Genomic DNA, 16,016 nt, shown 5'->3' with positions numbered 1-16,016 from the left:
CGCTGGCGCGCGCGTGTATTGTATGAGTGTCAATATGAATACGAAGACAGCGAGACGAAGCTCCATTTTGCGCATGCGAACACATACATGGGAGGAAAATAACGTTGTTCGTTAGATTAATAGGTAAAACCTCTGACTGGAAGCTGTTCTGTTTTCTTTATTCAACAATAACGCTGAGCACTACATACTTCTAACAATACAGTGAATTACTGCGACTCAGCCTTTTCTTTCGTATTCTTCTCCCACACATACGCCGACGGAGAATAGATAATTGTCATTTATATCGCATGAAATGTGGGCGCTGCGGCGGTTTCATTCCAGTAATCAATGAGATACTTGCAGTATTATATACAATCTGGAGCTTTATTTGGAGAATTATATACGTTAACGAGCATATGCCGATAAATAGATAGAGATAGAAAACGATTTTATGTGGAATTGAATAAAATATTGCCGCACTTTTTATATCATATAGTCATATTGGTTAAATGTATTTTATTAGTTTTTATCTACCTGTCTTTTGATGCTAATGAACTATATTGTTACTATTAATTAAATTACTATTTTCTTTGCACGCAACAGAAAACAGTGGGATAAAAATTATGTGATTTAATGACGGTATTGTTTTTAATTAATTTAATGCTTTTATGAGTACAAATTTTGTAAAATACATGAATATGTGAAAGACAAGCTAATTAGTAGATACTTTTATATAATCGTTGTGTTATTGATGTACCAAATTCTTTACTAAGATTATTAGTAAAAATTATCGCTAATAAATAATGTTGTATAATTAATTATTTAAAATGTATATGCATATACGAATGTAGCAAAATGATAATAAATATGGTAAAACCATTATCATTATGATTGAAGACAAAGCAAAGATTTATGGAAGTATAATAAGAAAAAATAAATATCTTTTATTGTAAAGTGATTAATGATTATTAATAATTATAATTTATATATATATATATATATATATATATATATATATTTCAGATAAGAAAACAGAGCAAGACTTGACAAAATTATACATTTCTATTTTTAAATGACTTTGTAGACTGGAATTTTTTCCTAGAAATGAAAATATATTTGAAAGTACATAAGAAAAAATTATAATCAATAATTATTATTAATAACTGCTATAAATGGAGATAGAAAATTGATAATTGATATAGTGAAATTGTCGTTGAAAACTTATATACTAAATATATCATAATAGTCATACTCGAATTATCACTTAACATATTTTTTACTTTCTCTATAAAAAGTAATTAAAAAAATTTTCAGTTGCATGAAGTTTATTTTAAATTATAATTACAAATAAATAATACCCTATTATAAAAATAGAGTTGAGGCAACATCATAATTACAAGATTTCTTTTAAATACTTTATTTCATAAGAATTTTACTTTTATTGTTATTTTCATTCAACATTTATATATAATAGAAAATTACCTTATCAACACTTCCACATTTTCCTATATCCTTTTACTTGAGAATAATAGTACGAAAATAGTACACGTGCAAATTTTCCATTAATACAACAGGGAATAGATATTGAAGACAGTGAAGACATTTCTCAACAACTACTCTATTTACTTTATATGGTTTCATTGACTGTGAGTAATTTTATCTTTTAATTGCGCAATTTATAATTATTCTGTGACATGGATTACGTAGGATCAATAAAATACAATCAAATAAGTTCGTTATGGATATTTAAACAATACACTAGTATTTGTGTTACTTTATATTTAAAATTACAGATACATTTATGTACTTATCTATACACATATCTATAATATTCTGCAGTAGCAAAGGAGACGCAAACATGTTATTTCTCAAAAGTATTACATGGAGGCATAAAAATAGAATCTTTACTTCCTTCAAGACTTTCATAATTTTTAAACCAATGATTTTTCTTCTCATTCTACTTCACCTGAACCTTCATTCACTTTTAGCCATTTATACGCGAACAACTCGGATGCTCCATTGTGCTGTTGCCAGCACTTGTGCATTTGTCAACGCGCGATTGCCACTTTCCTCCTATATAACATCGATCGTTTGAATACTTTTACTTCTGTGCTTATCAGATCTATTCATCCGAGCAAATACCAACTGTGAAATGCAATTTTATGCTAAAGAAAAATGCCATTAAAAATCAACGAGTAAGCCATAGGAAATAAAAGAACTGCTAAAATATTTCATTTTAATTTGTTGCAAAGTATAAATTCACTTTTACATACAATTAAGGATTAGCGAAATAGAATTAACGGTCACAGCTTTGGTTCAATGCAGCTTCATTTTCATTTGAATTTTCTCAAATTATATAATATGAATGAATGAGTGGAGATTAATCTTAATATCATATACATTAATTCAAGTTTTCAAACAAAAAGTTACATTGCCTGTGTGAGATGATCACGCACGAACATATCACCATCAATATTTTCAATTGATCAATAATGATCAATCAATTATGCAAGATAATATTTAAAAATTTTCAACTTTAAAGAATTATCGTAAAATAACATGTTGTCCTTGTATATTCTCGGTCTATTAATACTTGTTAATTCAAACAAAAATTTAAGCTAAAAATATTTAATGAAAATTCGAAACATTATTTAATGTTTATTTTACATTATTATTTAAATGGGCAGATCTCGTGTCTACTTTAATGTATTTAAATATACCTTAACTTTTATCTTTCGATTTAATTAGACAACAAGTGTCGATATTCACATTTATACAAAATTTAACTGAACTAAATTTGTAACTGAATTTAATTTCAGTAAATTGATTAGCGATTCCTACAAACGTCAAAGCCATAAATGTTTAAATTAATATTTTTAATAACCTAATTGATATTCTAACAGTATCTAAAAATTATTCATAAAATAATATACAAGTGCATTGCATTTTTAACTTAAATGGAAATAGCATTAAAAGGGGAAGCCATACCATTTATAAACACGAATGGTAGTGGAGCATGATAGTGTACATACAAATACTATCATATGTAACCATAGATATTGTGCCATAGGAATTTTTTTCCAATATTCGATAGTCAGTGAATCCTTTGAATTTTAACAAATCATTTAGCAACACAATGTTAATTTTGCAACATGTCAACCGCTCAAAACGCCATATGCTCTTCAAAATTATAATTGAAATGTTATTATATTTATGCAAAAGCACATTTCACGAAACATATTCAATTTGCCGTATAACTATAGCATTTACTTTTGGGATATTCGATATCTCGAACATATAAGAGACAAAAATAAAGTCTCTCCATTGTCCACTAAGATATTGGCGTACTTTTCACGCAATGATTAATTTCTCTCTCTCTCTCTCTCTCTCTCTCTCTCTCTCTTTTCCTTCACACTCAAGCTAGGAAGAGATAATATTACATCCATAGTATATTATCTTGTTATTTCTTTATCAAGTTTCGCAATCAAGTTTTTTAGTTGTTTCCATTTATCTATTTTTACTTCACTCATCTGTTTCTAAATTTTATCTCAACTCGAATGCTCGTGCACTTAAAAGAAAGTATCAAATACCGAATACGATAAGAAAAAACAAGTCTTTTGGATAAATGTAGAAAAGAATTTTTACAAATAATTAATATTTTTGTAAATTATAATTATCGATTTTAATTATAATAACTAATAAACCCTCTTGATAGCATTCAGATTCATTAGGATTAAACTCTTAGGACGATATTATTAATATTATAAAAATAAAAAAAACACATAATGCTTTGTTATAATTATTATACATACTCATACATTTGTAGTTCCCGTTCGTTCTTAAGTTATGCGATTTAGTCTCGTAATAACGTTTTTCAAATGCATAAACATTTACGAGTATCGTTTCATTTCTTTCTAAAAAAAAAAAATTCAATAGTTTTTACAAGAATTTATTATCATTTTTAACTCTATTCTATAAAAATATATCACTAACATCGACATTTATCGACATGAAAACTTTAACATCGCTATAAGTGCTTTGTATGCATTGGTAAGTACCGAAGTCGTTTAAAACATTAAATGTGATGCAAACTGAAAAAGCGATATTATTTAGATTTTTTTTGTTTTTTGTTTTTTTTTGTTTTGTTTTTGTTTAATCATTAGAATTCAAGGAAACGATGCACATGATTTCGTTATAAATTATTTATAAATTTGTTTAAAACAACCTATCTGGCGAGCTCTCGTAAGAAATAATGAATAGCAAACTATCGAGGAATAATCTTATTGATCTTATATAATTGAATATTATATGAACACGCGGTAGCTCTAACATACCAATAGTTTCATTTCAGCTTGAAATTGAATTTCTCGTGACTTGATTTTATTAGTTTATCAATTAATAATAATATCGATTGGTTTATAAATGATAAAGTCGCAACATAACAGCCTTTCACGCTAATATGCAGGCATTAATTTAAATACAAAACAACCATTCACGTGGCAATAGGCATACGCCTATCCTCATTAAATTCAAAAATACGTCTAATAATACAGCCTCATCAAATAATCCACTAAATCGCGTAGCTGAAGAAGAGTGCAAAAGATATCCCATTGGATGTGGAGCTAAGCTCGGGGATAAAGAGGAGAGGCGAACCAGCCGGTGAAAGCGTTCAGCTGCTACTTTCCCGTTCAATATTTATACGAGAGTGCGTTATTGCATCATTACGTCGAATAAAGGGCCGGGAGAGATTTCCATAATGGAACGAGTGGTGGAATCGGTGAATCTTACCTATAAGTCTCGGCGGGCATGCGATAGAAGATGCTGCTACATCCGCCCGCACAAATCACTTCGACATCCCAGTAATAATTCATCCATAACTGGGTCGCACCCACGCAATCCTTCCAGCCACAATATACTCTCACACGGAACCTATCAATATCCCGTATTTTTATTGGGAGCCGCGGATCTCGTATTTCACATGAACGTAACTACGATTATTTTGCCTGGGTTTTAACGGCTTTTAGGGCCTATGTTTTATTAATAATTGGCCCTGGACCAAGTCGACAGTCTTACGTATTTCAAATAAATTATGGCTTGATATATTGATTGGTGAAATTCAAAAGAGTTCGGGAAGTTGATTGAGAGCAATAATATATGTTTCGCGATGTAAGAAAATGTAAAATAAAATCAATATTTTGTCAATATGTTTATCTGATTACATCGAGCTCGTAAATCTTTAATTTGAAATCATGAAATACATTTGCTTTACACCATGAATGTCCTTCTTCTATTAATCTTCTAAATTCATCTAATCAATTTCTTTTATTCGAAAGTCTTCACCCATGTACAGATAATCTTTTTATATTTGTTATATTTGTTCTAATAATTTTAGTAAACAAAATTTAACTTTAAAATGATTTGCATTTTAATTATGTCTGTTGATATATCAAAATATTTCTGTTTTATGAATAACCAAATACAAATGCTTGATATTTCTAAATAATATTTTAATGTAATATTTTTAAATAATTGAAAAATTTCTAATGTCGATTATTTAAAAATTCAATAGCTGAGTATAAATATAATCGGCCTTTCTCTACATTACAAATCAAATATAAAATAAAGTAGTGACCATTTTATGAATGTACAAATATATGTAATTTACTTTATCAAGTTCTTCGTTGTGCGTTGACTTACTGATTTGAATTCGTAAAATATACAGTGATAATAGAGATAAATGTATAAAAATCTAAATTGTTAACAGTATTGTTCGTAACTTTGAATTTCGGATATCTTAAATATTAATTTACTATTCCATTTCTGTTTAAAAAGTTCAGAATGTTTATATTATTTCATTCTATCATCATTATTTTGTATATATGAATATACGAAGTAATTACATAATTATTTTATATTTGCTTTCCAGCTAAATAATAGGCAGTTTTATAATGAAGTAACGCAAAATTTATATATACGCGTGAACAAAGTGGAATTTATTCAATATTTTTTAAAGAATAAAATGAAAAAATTGTTATATTACAAAGATTGAAAATAGCCAAAAAAAATTTCTTATAAATAACAATGAATTTATACGAGGATTCTGACATATTGCATAATACGGATAAATTTTAGTTAATGTAAGCAATTTAATATATATTTATTTAAATTGATATTTATGGAAATTTCTCTCGCGCTTTTATTTCTTTACGCCATCAGAATAATCCATTATAAAATTTTGTCCATAGTTATGAAGTTATGCAAGCTTTCTCGTGAGTTTTATACGTGTAAATTAAAATATAAAGTAAAATTTAATGTAATTTACAACTTTATATAAAAGAATAGGATTAAATTTTCATACCACAGATCTAGAAATTAATTGAAGAAAATTTATCTTATAACTTGATATAACAGTACTTTATTTTTTTATTTCTTTCGTAATGTATAGAAAAATCCTCTTGAATATTGATTAAAATTACTTAAAATAAGCAGACCCACTGTATTCGGGTAATTAGCAATTATTTAATAATATTTATTTCAGTGATATGCCGTTATGCATACATTTATGTAAATAATTTCACTTGCGTTCAATAAATATCCATTTTTATTCAAAATTTAAATTAGTAAAAGACTAAAAAATCAATGAAATCCTTAGATGAAAGCTTTTAATTAACCAATACTTTTATATTATTTAAATAAATTGTTTAATGATATTTTTCTTTCTAATGATACAGGAGAAAAATTAATGTATTAATTTTAAAAATGACTAACGAAATAGTAATTTTTAATTTTTTCGATATTTTTACGATAAAACTTCTCAGAATCACGTTTTGGATACTCTATAAGCAATTTAAATTTCTTGAAACGAACCTGCACTATATATTTTTATTTAAAATTTTCATTGAAGAGAAGCTCTGATTTAAGATTCTTATTAAGATTTCTCTAAGATTTTTATTAAATTAGCTATTATTACTGTATCAGTCGAAAACTAGGGGACAGCAACTCTTGAGGTAACCATATTTAGCTTTCGTTCTCAATTGAATTCAAATACAATGTGATCCAAAAATTTCATCCAACAGATGAATTACCGCAATTATGGATATAAAAACATTATAAAAACATTACAATGCGTTAGTTATTAAAATAAGCGAAAAAGCACTTTTCCCTTTTTTATGTGAATATGCATATCGATAAACCGCATTTAAAAACTAACCAACTACCCTTACAAAATGCAATAAAAGAAAGAACGAATCATCACATAAATTGCAAAATTTAAATTCGAAATATTTACCCAACTTGGTTACCTTTATTTTCAATTCAAATTTCCAACATTTGTATAACGTTACAGTGACATTTATGCTGTTCATTTATGCAAAGAGTGAGTCAGCATTCTGAGCTATGTCATCTAGTAAATTTGTACAATTGGAAACAAATTTCACTCTACCACTTTTCCTCCTTAAATAATTTGTCGGATATTAAGGGAATACAAGTTAATGATTTAATATGTTTTATATAATTAGTTTTCTCCACATAATATTTATCATAGCAATATTTATACTTCAAATGTATGTCATATAAAATGGAATAATATTTGGAAAAATAAATGTTATTTTTAGAAATAAATCACTTATATGAATTTAATATTTTGTATTTAATGAATAAATAGTACTTTAATTATGAATAAAATATTGTATTTATATTTATCAATGATAATTAAAATGGCACCTTTAAATTTACTTTTGAAAAATCAAATGAAATAATATTTCATGCGTGCATATTAAAAATACATAGACAAATGTAAAATTAAATTTTTTTCATTATTTAGATGTTAAGGATAGAAAGAAAAAAATAATTAATAAATACGTAAATCACTTGAAACTTTTTCATTATTTAGATGTTAAGGATAGAAGAAAAAAACAATTAAAAATACTTAAATCATATGATATGACGATTGAACTTTTTCCTAAACTTTAACGAAACCGCGTGTTATACATAAGTAAAATAATCCATTACAATGTATTACAAATGTAATATTAAAGTTCTTTTGTTGCTTCATATAGAAATATTTTTATACATACAATGTAATTAGATAATAAATACTACACTACAACTATTGTATGCAAACAACTAATTTTCTGAGATTAAGATTACATATATTCAAAATCCATTTAACATTACATTTCGAAATTTACGTTGAATTTAGAATATTTTCTGACTAATTTAATAATTTAAGTAAAATTAAACTCCTTATTGAAGTAATAAAAATATCGTTTATGTTTTATAATAATTGCATAAAAAATCTTATTCCATTCATACATATAAGTTTTGCAACCAATTCTTAATAATAATATCTTACATAAAAAACAATTATTCGTACTTTTAAAAATATGAAGATAAGATGTGTATTCTTGAAATATAATATTCCGGCAGCGAGAGGTAATTTTATCATTTTTCAAACGTCAGATTATTCTATCTTACGCATATATCCGAATAACTGTGTAATGATACCAAAATATTTACATAAATAAATCCTTCGCAGAAATTTAATTATAAACGTCAGTTTAATTCATTGGCATATTCAAGATTTCCACATAAGAATGAATTTCTGTATACAACTGCTCCTACGTGCATATGAACATATTCTATCGCCTGTAACAAACTGTAACTGCTCGCTTAATATTGCATATAGCATATCATATATTATATACAATTGATATATTATATTGACAATATGACAATTATATATATATATATATATATATATATATATAAGCGTCCACCTACAATATCTTTCAATTAAGTATTTGTAAGTTAAGTAAGTAATTAGTTTGTAATTAAGTATGTAGTATTTTGTAAATTAACATACATTATTGGGTTAACATTGTATTAATATGGATTATATATTGGGTTTAAAAAAAGAAACTAAACTATTTTCTATATCTATTGCATTCTTATTTTTTCATTCAAACAGGTATAGAATAGGTGGATAAAAAATATTGAAAATATTGTCATGAGTCTAAAAAAAAAAAATTTTTCTTACCTTTTATATCGATGGGTTATAAGTATAAGATACTTGTTTATTAAATATTACAAATATTTTATAAAATTAATAATATTATAGATGAATTATTATTCCCGAAAAATAAATTTCATTATTAATTTAATGGAATTTAAAATTGATATTTAAATAATTAGGAGGTTCTTCTAATTAGAATTCTACTCATCTCATTTCTGTCTTCTCGGATATCATTTAGATTCTCTTCAAATGTCGCATACAAAGAAGTAATTTTATTAACAAATTATCTTTCTTCGTCTCATATTATTTCACTTCAATACATTGTAAGCGTTCAAGATGTAACCTGAAGAAATTAACGATAATTGAAGTACTGTACATTTTATTAAATAAATTATTATTTACCTTCAATAAGAATTATTTAATGTACATAAAAATTAAGACATATATTGATGTAAATTAAATTTATTGAAAATATTTTAATAAAAATGTTCATCATTTATTTAATTTCTTTATATTAAAATCGATAAAACGACAAAGGTAGCAAAACAACGTGATTTTGGATGCATTATAATTCATCCAAATTTTTCATTTTTTTTTTTTTTTTTTTTTTTTTTTTTTTTTTTAATAAATAGGTATTTTATTCAAGGTGTGTGTGTAAGTAAGGATTTCGTTATAAAGCTTGTGCCATACACTTAAACTCAATATATTTTATAAATTAATAATCTCGTTTAGCAAAAATTAAATGAAACAATGTATAAAACATTTTCTCGGAATATTGTATGCCTGAAGAGTCGGTAAGCAAAGAAACTATTTCTTTAACTCAACTATACCATTAGTACAAGAAGTCAACAAGTTTTGTAAGATGAAAAATGACTTGGTCTTGTCGAGACGGAAACTTTCCTTATGCGAAGCTTGAACTTTCTTAAGTTCCTAACCACTTCTATTTCCTTTTTGAAATTTATAACAATCCACGAGGAAGACAAATTACAGTTAAAAAATATTAACGAATAGAAATATAAAATCTCCTAAAATTCTCCTAAACAAAAATTTCTATGCTTAGGGGAAATAAATGGATTATTTTAATATTTTTAATTATGACAATCAAGGCATCATATGGCAAGTTTATATTGCAAAGTTTTATTGTTTATTTAATAATATTAACATAAACTAAGAATATAAAATATCTTAAATTATATTTAACATTAAAATATTATTACTTATTCTATTTATTAATCGATTGTCATTCTACCTACTTATTTTCAATATTATTTTCATAAAAAATTAAGCACTATTTAAAAATATAAATTAATATAAAATATTTAGGTATTATATTGGTAATATTAATGTAGTTTAGAAAATTGTTATTAACATTATTTTCGCTAAAAATTATTTAAATATTATAACGATTGTGAGTAAATAAATATTTTTATCTCATTTATATTGATGGAATATTTAAATATATAATCATTAATACACTTTTATTAATATTTTGCAAATTATAAATAATTGATCTTTCCAAAATATTATTCTAGATTTCATTAAAATAATTAGCTGTACATAAAAAGTTATATTGGTAACATTTTTCCCATACATTATCGTTATTTATAATATTATTTCTTGTATTTTTTATTACAGAAATAGCAAGCTTCTTCCTTAAATTTATATCTATTTTACTAAAATTTATAATAATAATTTTTATTTTAGCATCAGTAAAATTTTAGCAACATTTTTATTTATTTAAATTGTTATAAATGAAATGTTGACTGTTTATATACAAAATTTATCTACACATGGCTTCTAATTTCTTTTTATCATATTTACATTTTTGCATTACGTGTCTAAGCGTACTTTTCTTCCAATGTTTAATTGAGATTTGATTAGTATAACTTATAACCTAATGGGACTTGATTTATATTTAATAAATTGAATAAAAAATTTAATAAATTTCTTATATATTAATTATATATATATATATATATATATATATATATATATATATATATGTCGTAATGACTTTTGTGACATCATTGTGCAATCAATTGTTAATTAAATAATTTTATTGTATATTAAATTGGCTTTTATAGTGTAAAAGAATATTAAAGAATCATCTACTAAGCTTCTCCAAGTCATTATGTAATTAGTAATTTTATAATTTAAGTAAAAGTTTACGATTTCAATTGGCATCGTTATAATATCAATTATCTTTTCAAAAATATTACTTTTTTAATTTTCATTGTCCACCTATTTGTTGAATATATCAATAATTTTTATTTTTCGATAAACAATGAAATAGTATTTGATATATTAGTTTGTATGGACGGTATTGAATTTTTCTCTAATTATTGAAAAGACATTGAAAAGTCAAAAATGAAAATGAAACATAAATTCACGAATTTTTTTTTCTACCAAAAACATAGCCATTAGTCATCGACATACTTGCAAGAAGGAATTATCTGTTTAATGCATTTTCTCAATAAACGCTTGTAAAAAAGGTCATTTGCACAATGATCTATTGGTATCGTGCAGTGGTACCAATATATCCGGAACTGGTTTCTATTTAAACATGAAAGATCGAGATTCTCTATCCATTTTAGTAGTGTCATTATGTACGTGGCAGGAATCACATAACGAGGCTTTTGAAGGGATAAGCGAGATGAAAACGCGATACCAAGCACACCATAGAAAGTGACGTGGGCGTGACTTGACGCTATCTCTTTTGTGCTTAAGGGAGAGATCGATAATTAAGATTTGCTTTATTAGCTATTGCCGCAAGATAATCGCCGCTCTTCGCCTCTCCTGCTTAATTACATACCACCACACCATCAAAAACTGAGGGATGAAGATGTCATAAATGACCTCTTGGCACCTGTTAAGTACTGACCTTAATATTTCTCGCTTCCGTAGATTAGTAACTCTAACACTCATTTTCATTCATGAGCTCCTTCATTTGACTTAGCTTCATTTAAATTCTTAGTCCAAAAGTATTCGTATTTACTTTCTTGTATCTTAAAGTACTAAAATGCTGATTTAACATTAACTATATGAACTTTCGGTGCTCCAACTCAATAGTTTTAACATAGTTAATTATATTGAATTTTTACACACTGATACATTTTATTGACTTTGTCTTTCTTAACGACACCATGAAACATAAAATTTGTTCTCTTGGTATTTTGTTGTTTAAATATCTTTTGAAGCGTAAAACGTTTAGTTTCGTCACATTCAGTCACTTAAATGATCACAAAAATATTAAAGTATGTAAAGAAATGGAATTAATGATATTTATATGATTCTAAAGTTATTTAATAATTTCAATAATAATTGCAACTCTAATTGGAAAAATTTTAATTATTATAATATTCAATCTAGTATATTTTGTCATTATAATAGAATATATTCAATTATATTTATAATTTTTATTACAATTTGCAGAATAATTAAAATATAATTTATAATATTATATATATATATATATATATATATATATATATATATATATATATATATATAATATTATAAATTGAATACGTTAATACAGAAGTAATATATTAATATTCTATTTAATTTTTAAAAATTTGACAGTATTTCTTAATTATTAAACTATCAATATGATCGGTATGAAGAAGGTTTGGAAAGTATAGTTTCTTGTATGAAATAATACTTAGGTGTTTTGTATTTTATTCGCTACTACAATTATAAATAATAAGATACTAAATTTTGATATAAATATAAAAGTATATTTTTGTGAAGCTAGTTTTTCATCAATTGAAAATTTTAATTAATATAATTGTCTAATACAAATATTACTTATCATATAAATGTTTACAACGTTTGTGAAGAAACACCAACAATATTAATTAATACTAAGCGATATATAATTAACTTCTAACTACTTGACACTTTCATAATTATTATATTTTTATTGATGAAATGACACATACAATTGCGTAAAATATTTTTTAAATAATAGCAACTTAAAATTCCAGCTACTTTGACCGTAAAATTATATTAATTATTTTATGATCTATATTATTGAGTTTTTATAAATTAATTTTCCGTGTTATTATAATGACTTTTTAAGCAAGAGAATCTAAAGAAGATATACAGTTTTATTCGTCCACTAATTGAATTTCGAGATTTTTCATTACTTTAATGCTGCTTTCTCATACTTTTATTAAGCAATCGTATTTTTATGATTGCAATTGTGCGAAATGAAGCAATAGCATTTGACATCGCGAACTTTTCTCTACAATATTTATCGATTGATTTTTTTCTTCTTACGAATCCTCCAGCTATTTATGAGATAAACAAATTATAGATATTTGATTAATTTCTAATTCTTATTCGAACAGCGGTAAGGAAAAATACTTTGAGAATCTTGAATTACTCATCTCGTTTCTTTCATACAAAAGATATTAATAATTACATACGCCGTAACAATGCTCATTTCGCTGCTAGTTTGCGCCAATTATGGTGAAGTTACTTTGAAAACAATCAAAGGCTAATACGTTAAAAGCAGCAAAGTATTAAATTTGTATACCATGGTAGTGGTATACAGAAATTGGTAGAACAATACAAAATAGTCGACAAAAGCTGATCAATATATTCTTGACAATATATAAAGAATACGGGAGCTAAATCTGACGCTGACCACTCGAGCATAAATGAAACGTGAAAAAAAACACGCATAACGAATAAAGCAAAGCCGCAATAAACACAAGGGGCCGTTTACTTTTCACTTGCGATCTAAAGTTACGAATGTCTAGCATCATCTAGTGCAACCACACAACATCGCGTATGAAATGTGCTTAATAAATACGGACGCGTACATCAATAAGTGAAAATCCGTAGTGCTCGATAGTGTATTAACGCTGTGTCGTTATTTGGCGAGCGCGTGGTCATGCGTATAAAACATGGATTAAAATGGGACGGATGAACGGATGGGACGAGGGAAAATGCTCACCAAATTTACTGAATAGGTGACGATTGAGTTGAGTTTCGTCAAATCGCTTACCTTAAAGAACGTTGGTAGGGACGTGAAACATCAGATTTCGCATTACGAACTTCCAAGTGTAAATTCAAACGAAAGGCTTTTCTATTTCTTGCTTCCAAGCGTTAACGTGAAAGTGGTAATATCGTTAGCAATCCACGAGATAGGATAAGTATAAATCGAGACTCAGAAATGATCGAATGATCTATAAGGATCGAGTGATAGTCCAAGTATTGTTTCTTAAGTTGGCCCGTAGACATTTTCCAACCCATGCTCAATGCAACCTTAAACGATGTTAATAAAATGAAAATAAAGCAAGAAAAATATTTCAAGTTAGAAAAGGCTACGTTAGGATTAAATAATTACATAATATCTACAAGATAATTGGATGCTCGTTCTTTTCAAAATTTCGAAATTAAAACAAAACTTGAAGTAAATTCTAAACCCCCCTTTTAATACAATTGCAATCCTACTTTTAATATAATTGTAAAAATAAATGGCATATGCAAGAATAATGTAAATTAATTTTATTATAATTAAAATATCGGAGCACTAAGAGTTTACAATTCATTTAAAATTCAACTATAATATATATATATATATATATATATATATATATATATACATGTACAAATACGATGTACTGACCGGACTTATTTCTTCAGTGACTTAAATTACTGACAAACGGTACTAATATTTAATTTCTAGTTGTATTCGTCTTCGTCGGAAAGTAATAAATTGCCCCAAGAAACGAAAAATCAAATTGAACTTTCATCTTATTTATGATGAAAAATATATTTTAAATGCGCTTAATCGTGAGAGCAATTTGCAAAATAAAATTAGGAATTTAAGAATCTTCAATTATTGAGAAAAGAATTTAATCGTATGTGCTCTTCCAATCTGTAAAAACAGACGAAATTACTACATCGGCACGATTATCAACGCGATTATCAGCATTATTAATTCGCATTATAAAATGTATCGTTATAATCTGAGTATCATAGAAGAAAAAGAACAGGAACTACAAATTATGTCGAGGATATCCCGTCTTCCTCGCATTCTTGAAGAATTCTCTTAGCGACTCTATTGGAAAACGCTTAATCTGCAGTGCGACGCTCGATACCTTGCCGTTTTCCGATTTACCAAGATGAAAAGCCTATCAAAGGCAGTCCCGCCGATAAAAAGATTTTTCATCCATTTCTCCTGAATATTACCGCTGAATAAATCTGAACAATGAGTTACTTGGCCAAATATTTGTTCGTATTCGCGATAAAAAGATCGCCATATACAATAAATCTCAAGACTATGAGAATTTACGGTATATGAATTAATATTGTTGGCAATATTTTTTAACGATAGTTTTAAAGTTGTTCGATGATTTCTTGAAGCTTAATGATCTTCTAAATCTATGTTGAGCAATTGAGACCTTCGATTTAGCATATAATTGGGCAATTTAATTTTATTTAGTCAATGTTATATTATTTAAAAATACATTCTATGGAATGTGATGTTTAAGTCCCACGAAGTATAATCCTTTTAAATTCATATTATTTATAAATAGTGTATTTCAGATAAAAGAATTGTAAAATAAATTTCGAACGTTCTTTTTAAAATCTTTTAAAGTATATTGTAATACTGTATTTTTATATATTTATTTCACCACAATTAACTATCAATTTTTGGGACTAATAATGCAAAAGTGTATCAGCTTAAGAACACAAAGCATCAACTTTTAGAAATAAGTATTTTATAAAATATTTATAGCAAATAATTGTTAAAGTTGATGGAACATTTAACATTCTTTATTCGTTTATTAATTCATATAATCTTAATTTCATTAAAAAACAAATGAAATTAAATATATTATTTTTCATATAATAATCTCATTGACTATAGCAATTTCGGCAATGAGCTTTCATTTTAAAATTAAGACTTTAATATTATTAATAATTTCATTTAAAGCGTAATATTTCCAAAATAATTACACTCGGCAAGCGTGTACTTTGATTCAGCAATACATAAAATTATCTACAA

The 16,016-nt window shown here is 26.0% G+C and overlaps 1 protein-coding gene across 1 annotated transcript in view; it reads left to right on the top strand.

Moving 5' to 3' along the window:
* nAChRalpha4 (nicotinic acetylcholine receptor alpha4) overlaps positions 1-16,016 on the top strand; it is a 198,801-nt gene that overhangs the window by 89,299 nt on the left and 93,486 nt on the right. The window lies entirely within an intron of this gene.

The sequence above is a fragment of the Ceratosolen solmsi genome, unplaced genomic scaffold (genome assembly GCF_000503995.2).
Source record: "Ceratosolen solmsi marchali unplaced genomic scaffold, CerSol_1.0 scaffold2, whole genome shotgun sequence".
Lineage (NCBI taxonomy): Eukaryota > Metazoa > Arthropoda > Insecta > Hymenoptera > Agaonidae > Ceratosolen > Ceratosolen solmsi.
The sequence above is the reverse complement of the archived record's forward strand: the minus strand, read 5'-3'. Positions and strand labels throughout refer to the sequence as shown.